Genomic DNA, 13,176 nt, shown 5'->3' on the forward strand with positions numbered 1-13,176 from the left:
AAAACAAAAGGCAAGCATCAAATTTAACTCAGTACTAAACAAAAATGTCACAAATTTTTATACTGCAATCATCTGTATACTTGGATATCTGCAGTGCGCAAAATTGATGTATTATACACTGCTCTGAGAGACACCCATAATTTCTTAGCAGGAATTTTCCAAAATGTTCGTAAACATTGTAAATATTTCTTCTAAGCTGTACATTGATATATAACATTTTTCCGCTCGAGATGCTCTAACAGATGCAGTTCACACAACTGCGATATCTGTTTTTAAAGCAGATTTACAGATTTCTAAGCTTTGTTCGGTGGTTTTTTTTTTTTTTTTTTTTTTTTTTTTTTTTTTTTTTTTTTTTAGCGTGCTCTCATTCGTGGGTCTCCGTTAAAGAGTGTCTGAAATCATAATTCTGCTGCACATGGTTGCTTTAAATATGCATTCTCTCTTCAATGCAACAAATTTCGACGTCATTATCAGACGCGAACTGACACCGTTGCGTCAGTGACCGCGGTGTCGGTGTTTTATTGGTTAGATATCAAGGCACCTTCAGCAAAATAGTCGGCACCGCGTCAGGTCGAAGAATTGGTTTCATCCTTGGCACTCAAACTTCTGTTCCGTTATGTGCCCGTAGTCTCTTACGGTGAAATGAGGCTAAAAGTGAAGCTCGGACACAGTGCAATCAGTGCCGACGAGCTTAATTATTAAGTCTGCACCCATTTCTCTCCCACGCAAGTCGTCGCTCTTCATCTCTGGGAGCTTTAAAAAGCGATACCTTGCGGCCTTGGCCCGTACGAGCTTACCCAGCCTTGCACCCAGGTGTATAACAGAGATTTAAACGCTACTTCCCCCCCCCCCCTTTTTTTTTTCTTTTTTTTTTAAAGTCACAAATGTTCGGCAGAGCTCGCACGCGCGCACGCACACACCCATCACAGGCCGGAGCGCGCCAACTTGCTTCAAGAGTGGGCGACGCCAGCGCCACCGCTACTTTCTCCAAAAAAGGGGGACGCGGTATGCAAGGCGCGCCGGCTTCGGTCGCGCCACTCAATAGTTCTAGCACACTCTAATGAGGTTAGGTGTCTTACAGATGGTGCAGATGGTTCACCGCGTGTTTCCGGCTCCAAAATTACTTCCGCCTCATGCAAGCAGCCCAACAGTGGCCTCAAGATCTGCAGACAGAATTCTAGTGAGAGCTGCCACTCAGACGTGGATTTGGACACCACTTATTGTTACAACGAGCCGAAGAATTTTGTTTCCAATTGATTCATGGCGTTATCAATATTTACTGAGCCACGTTGTGAGCTAACTTTACTTCCCGCCTCGCTTTACTCGAGGCATTTTTCTGTAAGTGTCGGGCAAAATACTGCCAGCTCCAGCCTCTAGGATCAGCTTCGGCTGGTCACGATCGAGTGCCCAAGAGACGGTCCGAGCTCAATGCATTTTAGACTAGTGATGCATTCCCTAAGCTTTATTCATAAAATAAGCATGTTATTTATATCCCGCTCTCTCTCTCTCTCTCTTTATCTCTCTCAATTTTGTATTTTTTACTCGAAAGCAGCTTGACGCTGAGTTAGCAAATGCTGCCGCTTAGAGGCACAATCGACTCTGGGGAAAACTTGAAACCTTCTCGCATTTTCCTCGTGCGAAGAGACAGTTGTGACTGCAATTCGCCTTTGAGTGCAAAAACGGAACGACCTGCTGGCCCGTAGCAGAAGAGGTTAATTAAAGTTTACAGTTTCAATTGCCACCTGGATTACGGCGCTGGCAATAACCCACGTGGTATTAGTATCGAAGCGTTGAACTGTGCAATTTTTAAACAGGGATTCCCTGGCAAGATTCGTGCAATCTGAAAACGTGTGCGTAAGTTTCTGCGAATGCAGGTACGAATGCGTGTGTTGCCAAATCTCCGAGGGGGGCTGTGTATTTTACCTTCAGTGTGACTTGAAAAAAAAAATAAAGAAATGTAATTCCACTAGAGAACACATACGCGCGCGGCGACGATGTTACCGTGTTTGGACTTTAGACGCAACCTCACAGCGACGACCACGACCACGGTAGAAATGCGCTTGGAGTGCCCATATAATTGCTATCGCAATAAAAGCAAATACCTCTGACTCAGTTACCTGTTATTTTATCATAGACAACAACTTTAGTTAAACCTAGTGAAAGCATTCTCACGTTACAAAAATACTCATTTTACGGGTGGTCAGCGCGCCGGGGCAGAGAACAGTAAAGGAAACGAGCCCGCGCACTCTGATAACCCGTTCTTCGCGAACGCACTCGGCTGGACCAGGCTGGCGCACCCTCCGTTACCGTCCCTACGTCACACTAACTGAAAATGGCGCACGTGCGTTCTTACTTCTGCAAAAAGGAAACGCAATAAGTATCCTATAGCACATTCGATTACCCTTTCTTTAATAAAGCCGGTGGGCCGGCAATATCTGTGTGTTTCCAAAGACTAGAAGGGCAAGAGGGGACGGAACGGCAGCGATTCACCACGCGTGCCGTCGCTACCGATCTTGAGATAACGGCAGACGACGAGCGAGTACAAAGTGCGTCCACCGCAAGTACGAAGTGCGACAGTGCGCTCGTGCCTGTGCCGAAGTTCGTGATCATGGAGCCTCACGCAATACCTTGACTCTACCTCATGGAGGAAAGAAACAAATGCTCTACCTGAAAATATCCTCATTCTCAACTGCAATATTTTAAATTTGAATGGTTTTATGCTTTGCAGATGTAATAGTTGCCTTCGAGTGCGGAATGAATTTCCGAAATTTTGTAATAGAGTAAGAAACTTGCCGAGTTTCTTACTCCATTCCGAAACAACGCACCACCAGACGCTTTTAAAACCAAATATGCGCATAAAGTAAAATTAACCTTTGAAAGAGGGGTCCTTCTCCCATTCCTTCTTATATGCATGGCTGTATTTCGCCCACTTGCCCATGCTTAGTTTTGAGAACGGTTCTCTACTGAACCATGCGTGAACCGGCAGCAGATGGCGCCGAAACCAAAACGAAAAAAGAGCTTAGGCTGGAAAGACACGGCAGCGATCCAATCAGCGCCGACATTGCCTAAAAACACAGCCTTCGAGATTGCCTACATAACTTTTTCGCAGCAATGAGCTTTGGGTTTTCATAAACCGGCGTTCTCAAATTTTGTCAGTGCTGACGTGGTCCCGGGACCCGGAAGTGCTTAATACAAAAATAGCCCAAATATAGCCATGTAGCCAACTCCGAATTTTCGACGCCAAGCCGCGTAAAATCTGGCAACCCTACGGGCGGGGCTAGGGCTAGCTAGGGTGGCGCCGGGCGACATGCCGGGCGAACTGCCGTCTACTTTGGACACCTCTCGCGCGGCAGACGTTCTACGGCACTGGCGGACGGTTCGCCGTCGGTATATGTGCCGCTAGCGTGGACGTGACCGGAAGTATGCAGTGTTGTGAGAAGCGCGTTGGCGATGACGTATGTCACGTGACCTTTCGAGAAGCAGTCGGCGAGGAGGGGAGACCAGCCGATGAGGAGAGTAGCGAAGGAAAGAGCGAAACGAGCGAGGGCCGTTTTTCGATCATCAAACGCGTGTCGTGCACAACTGCAACACCACAACTAAATTTCGACCTCTGGGTGGTTTAGGGGCCCTTTAACGACAAGAGGTGAACGTACAGTTTACGTCCTGGTCTTCATTTGTGCTAATTAGGGTAGTCATGAAAATATCGCCCATGACACCCACGTCAGTGCATTTTCTGAGCGTGTATCATTAGCATGTCAATAAAACGAGGCCAATGATCTGTTGTGCTGTAATAGAACTTCATTTCTTTTTTCTTTTTTTTTTCTTTTTTTTTTTCTTGTCCTGGTGTATGATGGCATGATCGCCAGTATCGCGCGTGCACTCAAGAGAGAGAGAGAGAGAGAGAGAGAGAGAAAAAAAAGGTACGTGCGGCAGTTTTGTGGATCTTTCGTATGATTTTTGTATCGTACTTCAAGAAATGATTTCTACATTCATTTTGCATGGCGTTACAGCTTACTCATATTATAGTGAACGTACGTATGTGAATAAAGGAATAAAGTTGAAACATACTGTACAATCATTTTGTGTTCTTAGTTTGACAAAAGTTGATTTTAAAGTACCACAAAAACGGACAAGCTTCTGTAATGACGATGAAGTTACATATTTTTTTTCTGAAAAAAGTACGTCGCATTCTGCCTGTCACAGTATCATAAGCATTTTATCCCGAATATCACAAAAGAAAGCTTCATTGCAACTAAAAATTCACGCTTTTAATATATTGTTGCGTCCAAGTGCTTAAAAGGGACGTGCCGATAAAAAGGAGAAAGAGGACAAGGACGACGACTGTGCAGCGTCCATTCCTGCTGTTCGTAGCCTGCTGTTCCTGCTCTAGCACGCCTAAATAAACCCCTTTTCCCCGTGCTTGTAACAAATTGGTGGAGGTGCGGGCAGGGGCGGATCCAGGTTTTTTCTGAGGGGGGGGTCAGCTTCTGTCAATGATGATGATGATGATAGTAGCCTTTATCATTTACTGAAATTCACCGTTTCTGCTCACGATAAACCCGCGTTTTATACGGCTAGAGCAACACGTGTAGCCCGCCGTGGTGGCTCAGTCAGTTCAGGCATTGCGCTGCTGAGCACGAGATCGCGCGATCGCATCGCGGCCGCGGCGGCCGCATTTCGATGGAGGCGAAATGCAAAAACGCCCGTGTTCTTGCGTTGTAGTGCAGGTTAAAGAACCCCAGGTGGTCAAAATTAATCCGGAGCCTTCCACTATGGCGTGCCTCATAATCAGAATTGGTTTTGGCACGTAAAACCCCAGAAAGAGGAAGAAGACCTGTAGCGAAGCCAGACATCGGTTTAAAACCATAAAGCTTAATTTTGAACACCCGGTATATCAGCCTGTATTGTTTCTTAAAACAAAATTTGGGATGGTCTGTCGCAGGTTCGTTATAAATGCGTAAGCACGGGTCCGTCTTTGGAGTTCTGTTGGGACACCTTGATTTCCTTAAGAAGATTCTTTGTGTTCGGCTGAGACACCTCCGTTTCAACGCGGCAACCACTACGCTGGTTGTTTACGATATGCGAATCACCGCGTATGAAGACTCAAGACGCCACCTACAAGAAGAACGATGTGGCGTAGTAGCCGTGAGCGCGAGCCAGCGTCTTCATGTTTTGTTTCCCACGCGACGTCATCCTTTTACACAAGGCGCGCATCTGCTCCCGTTTCTCTAACCACGCGACGCCATCCTTATAGGCCCGCGCGCTGGCGTTGGCCGCTGACGTCACTCTCCCCCACTTCGCAGCCCCTGCTCGAGGCTTCGCCCCGCTCCGCGAGAACGCCCACTCAGATAAACGGATCCGGTGGGCTTGAGCCTCCTATGCTTAATGTACGACAATAAAACTGCGAAGTTACAATGAAAAACTTGTAGCGTACGAACGGTACTATATGCTTCTATTGGATGTTGTCAACGTGTAACTGTGATCACAATGAGCTGCTACAGTTAAAAAAAAGTTGTCTATGCGTAGTTCTTAGTTTAGCTGTTAGTTGTTATTATTTATATATGAACACTTCAGCAAGAGATCTTTCATTAAGCAGGTTGGTCGCGGAACCGATGACAGCAAATGAGCCAACCGACCACACCCGAATGGGGAACTAAGTTGATCAGGCGCGAAGGCGCTCGCGCGGACATCGGCGTGCTTGGCAAAAGGGACGTCCCCTCGTTCATTCGACGCCACCGACGGGACGAGTAAGGCACGGCCGGCGCCAGGAGGTCCAAGGTGGTCATGAGAAAAATTAACTACGGCAACTTCGCGACACCACACCCCTACGGAGTGCAACTAAGCTTGTGAGCGAGCTACCTTTACTTCTACATGGCTGATACCACTGGTACTCACGAAAAATAATTTTGAAGAATGCGGGTGGCCATATTTTTTTTGACAGGGCCATCCCCCTATCAGCGAGGGGGCGATACAGAAATCTGAGGGGGGGGGTCAGGACATCCGGACATCCCCCCTGGATCCGCGCCTGAGGACAACCGGCTACACTCAACAACGATAGCGGCGAACACAGTTGAAAATCAGCGCGTCGGCTTTGACTCTTTCTCTACGTATGAGTCATCGAAGGTTCCAGAGTAATCGCTGGTGCCAGCGTGTCTTCCAGAAAATACTACACAATTCGCGTCGCGCACACATGCAATCAGATTACGCAAGGTTCGGTGCCCTTTAACGACAAGAGGTGAACGTACAGTTTACGTCCTGGTCTTCATTTGTGCTAATTAGGGTAGTCATGAAAATATCGCCCATGACACCCACGTCAGTGCATTTTCTGAGCGTGTATCATTAGCATGTCAATAAAACGAGGCCAATGATCTGTTGTGCTGTAATAGAACTTCATTTCTTTTTTCTTTTTTTTTCTTTTTTTTTTTCTTGTCCTGGTGTATGATGGCATGATCGCCAGTATCGCGCGTGCACTCAAGAGAGAGAGAGAGAGAGAGAGAAAAAAAAGGTACGTGCGGCAGTTTTGTGGATCTTTCGTATGATTTTTGTATCGTACTTCAAGAAATGATTTCTACATTCATTTTGCATGGCGTTACAGCTTACTCATATTATAGTGAACGTACGTATGTGAATAAAGGAATAAAGTTGAAACATACTGTACAATCATTTTGTGTTCTTAGTTTGACAAAAGTTGATTTTAAAGTACCACAAAAACGGACAAGCTTCTGTAATGACGATGAAGTTACATATTTTTTTTCTGAAAAAAGTACGTCGCATTCTGCCTGTCACAGTATCATAAGCATTTTATCCCGAATATCACAAAAGAAAGCTTCATTGCAACTAAAAATTCACGCTTTTAATATATTGTTGCGTCCAAGTGCTTAAAAGGGACGTGCCGATAAAAAGGAGAAAGAGGAGAAGGACGACGACTGTGCAGCGTCCATTCCTGCTGTTCGTAGCCTGCTGTTCCTGCTCTAGCACGCCTAAATAAACCCCTTTTCCCCGTGCTTGTAACAAATTGGTGGAGGTGCGGGCAGGGGCGGATCCAGGTTTTTTCTGAGGGGGGGGTCAGCTTCTGTCAATGATGATGATGATGATAGTAGCCTTTATCATTTACTGAAATTCACCGTTTCTGCTCACGATAAACCCGCGTTTTATACGGCTAGAGCAACACGTGTAGCCCGCCGTGGTGGCTCAGTCAGTTCAGGCATTGCGCTGCTGAGCACGAGATCGCGCGATCGCATCGCGGCCGCGGCGGCCGCATTTCGATGGAGGCGAAATGCAAAAACGCCCGTGTTCTTGCGTTGTAGTGCAGGTTAAAGAACCCCAGGTGGTCAAAATTAATCCGGAGCCTTCCACTATGGCGTGCCTCATAATCAGAATTGGTTTTGGCACGTAAAACCCCAGAAAGAGGAAGAAGACCTGTAGCGAAGCCAGACATCGGTTTCTCCGAGCTTATAGGAAAAGGACGTTACCCAATACAGCCATGTGCTTGGCGGCTGTGCCTGATAATGCAGGTTGTTCAAAACTAAGCTTTATGGTTTTCTTAAAATTAGGCACTGGGAGGCACGCGAAGACCACCTGTGCAAATAAGTTATGTGGCCAGGGGGCACAAAGTGAGATGATAATTATCGCTGTGAGCAGCCCAATTAACTAAAATTGAACAATTATTTTTGTCGACTGCAGTAAGTGGCTATGTTTGTATTGAAAACTTAGAGGCAGTCGTGTTTCTACACAGTATCAGTCGGAAGAATTATTCTAGCGTGTTCGTGCTCCGAGATATCCGACTCCAAATTTCAATTGCACTGCGCAGAGTTATCGACTCGACGCGAGAGCGGTTTATGCTTTGCGTTGCTGTGGAAGGGAGGCATTTTGAACATTTTTAGGGCATTGACATTCTGATGGGTGAAGTGTTGTCATGAGATTTGTGCATGACAACACCAAAGTTAAAGCGGCAGTATGAAATATTTGTTAGCATAGCTAAAAAAGTTTCTGCTGTTGATGGTGCAGTTGTTGCTTTTGATTTCAATAAAACTTACGATACTTGGAAATCAGCAGTCACTTTATTTGCGTAGCCCAAACAAGGACCATGCCCAGTCGTCTAGTCACCATTACGCACGCGCACTGCCCTCCGGCTTCTCCGCTCGCGCCATTGTCTCGGCATGGCAGCTGCCGCCATCTTTACAAGCTGCGCGGTCGCATGTTACGACAGCGGTTACGGGTTCTTCGATTTCTTTTTATTTCGCCAGCCGTGAGGGGAATGGGGGCAGTTATTATCTTTGCCAAAGCCTTCTGCTCTGCGCCCAATACCCTCTACCACATGATATGGGAATGTCAACAAAACCCATCGACACCACCCATCACCGGACCAACCGTCGAGCAGTGGGAGGCCCAGCTGACAAGCCCGAGCCCTGAAGACCAGCATCGCCTGGTGAGCAGGGCCAAGATATCGGCTCAGGCCCACGGCATCCTGGACTAGGGACGCCGCCCACCTCGGACGATTTTAGCGTCTGCTCATTTCCCTAAATAAAGTTTATTCCTCCTCCTGCCTCCGCCGCGTTGTCAGACCAAACGCTGCACCCAACAGCCGCGCCACATCAGGGAGGAGCTTTGCGCTGATCCTCACTCTCTTGCATGCGTAATCATGCGAACGACAATTAAAATTTGGAGTTGGATATATCGGAGCAAAGACATGCTAGAAGAATTCTTCCAAGTGAAACTGTGCAGAAACACGACTGCCTCTAACTTTTGAATACAAACATACACACTTATACTGCAGTCAATAAAAGTTAATTATTCAATTTTAGTTAATTCGGTTGCTGACAGCGATAATTATCATCTCACTTTGTGTCCCCCTGGCCACACAACTTATTTGCGCAGGTGGTCTTCACGTGCCTCCCAGTGCCTAATTTTAAGAAAACCATAAAGCTTAATTTTGAACACCCGGTATATCAGCCTGTATTGTTTCTTAAAACAAAATTTGGGATGGTCTGTCGCAGGTTCGTTATAAATGCGTAAGCACGGGTCCGTCTTTGGAGTTCTGTTGGGACACCTTGATTTCCTTAAGAAGATTCTTTGTGTTCGGCTGAGACACCTCCGTTTCAACGCGGCAACCACTACGCTGGTTGTTTACGATATGCGAATCACCGCGTATGAAGACTCAAGACGCCACCTACAAGAAGAACGATGTGGCGTAGTAGCCGTGAGCGCGAGCCAGCGTCTTCATGTTTTGTTTCCCACGCGACGTCATCCTTTTACACAAGGCGCGCATCTGCTCCCGTTTCTCTAACCACGCGACGCCATCCAAGGCCCGCGCGCTGGCGTTGGCCGCTGACGTCACTCTCCCCCACTTCGCAGCCCCTGCTCGAGGCTTCGCCCCGCTCCGCGAGAACGCCCACTCAGATAAACGGATCCGGTGGGCTTGAGCCTCCTATGCTTAATGTACGACAATAAAACTGCGAAGTTACAATGAAAAACTTGTAGCGTACGAACGGTACTATATGCTTCTATTGGATGTTGTCAACGTGTAACTGTGATCACAATGAGTGCTACAGTTAAAAAAAGTTGTCTATGCGTAGTTCTTAGTTTAGCTGTTAGTTGTTATTATTTATATATGAACACTTCAGCAAGAGATCTTTCATTAAGCAGGTTGGTCGCGGAACCGATGACAGCAAATGAGCCAACCGACCACACCCGAATGGGGAACTAAGTTGATCAGGCGCGAAGGCGCTCGCGCGGACATCGGCGTGCTTGGCAAAAGGGACGTCCCCTCGTTCATTCGACGCCACCGACGGGACGAGTAAGGCACGGCCGGCGCCAGGAGGTCCAAGGTGGTCATGAGAAAAATTAACTACGGCAACTTCGCGACACCACACCCCTACGGAGTGCAACTAAGCTTGTGAGCGAGCTACCTTTACTTATAGACGGTTTCATCCAGTGACACCGCGCTCTGGCAACGCTGTGCGCCGGCATCCGGCGCCCCTAGGAAACTTCCGGTAGCCGTTCCTTTTGCTCAATTTTGCTGGTATTTGTTCGTTCGCGCGCTCGTCCTGCGCATATTCTGTGTTATTTTTCGGGTATATCGATATAAGTGCGACTTGTGGCATTCAGTGTGTTGCGTGACAGCGAGAAGCTCTTGGAGCATTCATTACGTTTACTCGTCAACGGTGTTTTTCAAATCTGGGAGCCTACCAAGAGCTCCCAGATTTGCTCTGCTCACTTCATCCAAGGTACATACGTTACTACATGGAGTAGCCGGACTGCTATAATCTGAATAATAAAAGTGCTACTGCACGATTGTTCTGGCCGTATGTCGTGTAACTCACGCGAGAGCAGCTCGACTCTCGCCCCGAGTTTGCCCGCTCGTCCAGTTTCTTCTTGCCTCGGCATGGATCGCCATGCTACGAACATGAGTTAAAATTATTGTTTAGCGGGTGCCATACTGCCGCTGTTTTATTTTAATGTTTTTCGAATCTGGGACACAAGTGCACTTCTGCAGCTTTACTACCTAGGTACATGTGCGCATTGCTTTATCATGTTTAACGTCCCAAAGCGACTCGTGCTATGGCGGACGCCGCAGTGGAGGGCTCCGGATAATTTCGACCACCTGTGGTTCTTTAACGTGCACTGACATCGCACAGTACGCGGACCTTTAGCATTTCGCCTCGATCGAAATGCGACGGCCGGGGCCCAAACGGCGTCTTTTGGGTCAGCAACCGGGCACCGTAACCGCTGAGCCACCGCGACGGCATTTGAGCATTCGTATCGGTATCGCAGAGCAGAATCGCAGAAAAGCTAGCGATTTCCGTGCATGCATGTAGGAAGTTTCGGCCACATTCTAAAAGCCTTTACGAATTAACGGAGGCCAATTATGGAATGCAATATCGTGCCCAACACTACAGGTTTCATTTTGTTAGAAGTGTGGTAAATTCGTGAGCATACAAGTTGGTCCCATTGCAGTCGACCTAGGCTACTTGCACTAAATGACGTTTGAGAATGTACAGTTATTTGTGAATGCATATTGAAAAGCAGAAACAAGGCATATGGCGCAGAAAACATGTGCATGTACACATGCACAGCTTACCACTTCATCCTCCATCTTGCAGCATAAAAGTGCCATTGCGAAATGCAAAAACGCCTGTGTGCTTGTGTTGTAGGGCACGTTAAAGAACCCCAGGTGGTCAAAATTAATCCGAAACCCTCCAATACGGCGAGCCTCATAATGAGAACTGATTTTGGCACGTAAAACTCCAGAAAGAAGAAAAAAGTGCCATTAAAGTTTTTCTAGTTTTCGGCAGTCCCATTACCTGCCTTGAAGACAACAGTCTGCGTTCATTGCATGTCCTCACTAAGATGCTCCGCTTATTGCTCCGGGGTTGTAACTGAGGGAAGGTGTTTGGAACCTGGCGAAAACGAAAATCGCACGACATCATCGTCCAGCGGATCGTGCAGCTCTCTGCCTCTAAACATCAGTTTTTGGCGATACCGATCTTTTGCTTCGGTGCTAAGCGCCTTAAAGTAGTCGCTTGTCATCTCGACAATATTCACGATGTAGAATCAGCTCATCACAGATTCCACCAAGCAGTGCAAACATCGACACGCCGGCCTCACGTCGCGCATGCCTTCAAACAACATAGCCGGAAATGCTTCTTGCTCTCCTGCCGGAAATTCCGGTGGGGCAACCAATCAGCGGCAAGCGAGGTTTGTTTGCAAACACTGAAACCGTCTATACATGGCTGATACCACTGGTACTCACGAAAAATAATTTTGAAGAATTCTGGTGGCCATATTTTTTTTTGACAGGGCCATCCCCCTATCAGCGAGGGGGCGATACAGAAATCTGAGGGGGGGGGGGGGGGGGGGGGTCAGGAAATCCGGACATCCCCCCTGGATCCGCGCCTGGGTGCGGGGTACACCTCGTAACCACGGAGCCTACGCTGCTACAACTTCGCCGAAGCCGTCGACTTGCCGGACTTCCGCCACCCTCACCTGACATGCCTGAATACGCCTGCCAGATTCCCGACGGCTCTGACGCAGTTTCAAGGCCAGCACCTGGCGTTCCGTGTCAATACTATCGGGTGCCACTGACTTCGGAGGAAAAGCCGGAGAAGATGTCGACGAGTGGCTCACGAACTACCGAAGGGTGAGCCGGTCTAATGGTTGGAACTCGACCGCGCAGTTGTCCAATGTTGTGTTTTCCCTTACCGACACAGCTCTCGTCTGGTATGAGAATCACGAAGATACGCTAACTTCATGGGAGCTTTTCGTCGAGGAACTCAGAGCGTGTTTTGGAGACTCTAGTGCAAAAAAGAAACGCGCTGAACAGACGCTTTCGCAAAGAGCTCAGGTTCCCGGCGAAACCTGTACAACTTATATTGAAGAAGTGTTAAAACTGTGTAAGATAGTCAACTCTCAAATGTCTGAAAATGACAAAGTTGGACATTTGTTGAAAGGAGTAGCCGAAGACGTCTACAATTTTCTGATCGGCAAAGAAAGCTTGGATACCGTGTCTGACGTCATTCGCCACTGCAGGACCTTTGAGACGCTGAAGATGCGACGAATAATACCGAAGTTTGGTCGTCTGGCTAATGTCACAACGGTGGCAAGTGTAGAGCCGAGCTCGTGTGTTGACCTTTCATCAACTATACGGCAGATTGTTCGTGAAGAGTTGCTCCATCGGGAAGAGATTTACCGTCGCACACCCGGCATCACTGGTGCGTACTCACCACACGAGATGAGCAACACGGCCGTTTCGACCGCTTGGCAACCGACAGCTCACGCAGCGACCATTGAGTATAGGTCTACCCCACAAACGAGAGGGACCATGAGCTATTACGATCATGACTACGACCAACGCCCTCGCCGCACGCACGTCTCCCGGCAGCCGATGCCTAGCCATGATGAATGTGATCCACCTGCTGGCTATGCAATCGACAGCAACACGCGTGACTACATGGAGGAACATCGAAATGTGCGGCCTCTGCCGGTGTGTTTCCAATGCGGTGTCGCGGGCCACATAGCGAGGTTTTGCAATCGTCGCCCAACAACGTGGAATGATCGATCCAGGTTTTCAACCAGGACCACACTTCCTGTGAGGGCAACTCAACGGCCGTACACCACCTCTTGGTCAGCTGGCGCTCCTCCCGGCAACGATTACTGGCCGAGAAGCTTTCGGAGCAG

This window comes from Dermacentor silvarum, chromosome 8, assembly GCF_013339745.2.
Source record: "Dermacentor silvarum isolate Dsil-2018 chromosome 8, BIME_Dsil_1.4, whole genome shotgun sequence".
Classification (NCBI taxonomy): domain Eukaryota; kingdom Metazoa; phylum Arthropoda; class Arachnida; order Ixodida; family Ixodidae; genus Dermacentor; species Dermacentor silvarum.